This window comes from Condylura cristata, unplaced genomic scaffold (assembly GCF_000260355.1).
Source record: "Condylura cristata isolate star-nosed mole 26May11 unplaced genomic scaffold, ConCri1.0 scaffold00003, whole genome shotgun sequence".
Classification (NCBI taxonomy): Eukaryota; Metazoa; Chordata; class Mammalia; order Eulipotyphla; family Talpidae; genus Condylura; species Condylura cristata.
The window spans coordinates 24544617-24547637 of NW_004567104.1; positions in this window are offsets into that span (position 1 = coordinate 24544617).

Here is a 3021-nt window from a genome sequence, read left to right on the forward strand (position 1 = left end):
ATCCTTCAGCTCATGGACCTGAATTCCCATATAGGTAATAAATCAGGGTTACTGAGGTGTCTTTCACAGTTAGATACAAAGGAGAGAGTGCAATGATGAAGGTATTAGACCATGACAGGTCAAAAATCCCAGCATGCAGGTATTAATATATGTATTATATTAAGTGTATATATATATGTGTGTGTGTGTGTGTGTGTGTGTGGATAGATATATATGTGTGTATCTATTATCTATCTACATATATATATATGTATATATATATGCACACACACACACACTTTAATTTCTTGGGCTGTTTATTTCACTTGACTTGGTTTATTTTATACCTCATTTTCAACAAATTTAAAGCAGAATATGATTAAAGTGATTTATTGGCTATTTACATAAGTTGTCCCAGAAGGTAGATTTTATCCTCTGTTATTTTTCAACTTGAAACTGGAATTTGATCAGCAGTATCATAATTTGTTACACAAACACTATACCCCAATTATTCTGTCAGGTTTCTAATTGAAGTTGTTTTAGTACCTTTCCAAAGAAATCCACTTCAATATTAAGAGCACATTTCTAAAACTTTACAAACTCCTTGCTTCTCAGTGACATATAATAGTCTCTCTCCACCCAACAAAATTCAGAATGACTATAGCTTGTTCATTCTCACAACTCATGGGATATAATACCGTAGTTCGTAGGATAATTTCCTCCCTTTGCTTTCTCTTACTTCTGATTCCACTAGTCTGATTATATCATTGTATTATTATATTTTATGATTATAATGATTAAGTGCAGGTTTCCCAATGAAAAATACTCAAATATAAATGAAAACTCATTTAAATATAAACCTTAATTATCTCTTTAAAATTCCTTTCAGATTTATTTCTATACATACATGACAAGTAAGTTTCCTGTATCACAGAACAAATCATGAGCCTGGTTTATCCAAAAGAATAGTTTTCCTCTTATTCTCATAGAAACTAGTAGTATTCAATGTGTTGATGTCACTAATGGAGAGTAAATAAGGAATTATAATGTTTCCAAGAAAGTAGATATGATATTATCACTCGTTGCTAGATTTTTAGTCCCATGGACTAAAGCAGAGCTTAATCAAATGTTTGTAAGGATTCTGTCTTCTTTAGAGAAGTACTGTCCTGTGTAGCTAACAACCTCAAGTGACTTCTCTGGCCAGGCTAACTAGGAACTTGATTGCATTCAAACCCGTGTAAAAAAAATTGTATGTACATAAAGTCTTGTTTATACACAGTTTTAACTCCTTTCATTGCTTTGGTTTTCTTGTTTTATTTCAATGTAGTACGAGGAACAGAGTCTCATAGGCAGAACATTCAATCTGAAATTGATTATAGGAGTTGACTTTCAAAATAACAAACTACTGGGGGACATGTGGTAAGGTCTGGCACAGAGGTTAAGATCTGAATATTAAACATGCACTGATCCTGCTAAACTATATGTACACTGCACTACATACATTTGAGCACCAAATTGGTCAGAATATCAGACACTGACATGTCAGCTATAAGAGAGCAACTGTGTCATCCACCTACACAGTCGCTTCCCACTCCCAGCTAGACAATGACCCATTCATAAGGTAGGGTGAGGTCCTGTCTTGATCTGGAGTGTTATTAATCCACATGATTGCAGTACCTTCCCAAGAAACTTTCTTGATCCACCTCCAGACCATTCCCCTCCGACAGGACAGAATAATCTTTAAAAAAAAAAAAAAAAAAAAAGATTATCTCACATCCCTTTTTAAAACCTTTTAAAAATGTTCCATTACTCTAACACTCTAACAACAAAACCAGGCTCCTTTCCTGGCCTGGTTTAACCTGACTCCTGAATAAGTCATTCTTCTCCTGTACTGTCTCCTTTCAGTCACTCAAGTCCAAACACAGTCTTCTTTCAGACTCCTATCTACACCAAGCTTTTCCCTACCTCCAACTGTACATGTGCCATTTCCTCCATTTGGTATGCTTTTTCCTTGGTTCACATGACTCACTCCTTTTTGTCCTGCAAGATTGCATCACTTCTTCAGCAAGACCTTCCTTAACTATTTAATATAATATTGATTTATCAACTCTGCCTTCCATCATTCATTCATAATTTCCACCTCTTTTCTGGGAACTTTAATGGCACTTGTCACATTTACCTAATTGTTACATCCCCATTCCTGTGTTGGGGGTCTAAGTAAGCACATACTACCAAAAATCTTTGTTCTTCATGCTCACACGCACTTGAACATGACTCTCTTGTCCTACATCTCCTTGTGCTTTGTGTAGCACATTTTAGTAAACTCCTGACCTCTGAATCCTTAAAGGTTTCACTGCAGTATTAGGACTATGAATCTTTGCCACTTATCCTCTATCCTCTGGAGCCCAGGTGTCTTATTGAGGCCTCTCACAGGGCTATCTCTTGTTTGCCCTCCCTGAAAAGCATGATGTTACTGATGTAATGCATCAGTAGTGTTCTGTGGTTTGACCAGACGGCCAGGTATCTTCATTCCACAATAAGACAAAGAGCTGAAGAGTAATGTAGCCCTGAGGCAAAGCTACAAATGAATATTGTTGCATGCACCATGTGAATGTGGACTTTTCTCCTCTATCATCAGAATAGTCAAGAATGCATTTACCAAGTCAATGACTGAATTCCTGTACCTGAGATTATGCTCATCTCTAGCAAACATATTACTGCTGGCACAGCAGTAACTATCAGTATTATTACTTGATTAAGCTTTCCGAAGTCTAAACTCAATCCCCAAAAATCATCTAAGGTCTGTGGGGAATATATTGAGAAATTAAAGAGATGTTGTAGGGGTATATCTTCACAGAGGTCCATATTCTGTAGTTATTTAATCATGGCACTAGTTACCATTCTTCCTGAAATATGAGGTCATTTTTTATTTGTTTTCTGGCCTGATGAGCAGAAAGACGTTTCCATTTGCCTTTCCACTCTGACAGCTCTTAGTCCATAGATCAAGAATCCAGTGTGGGTGTCATTTTAGCTTTCAAGTAT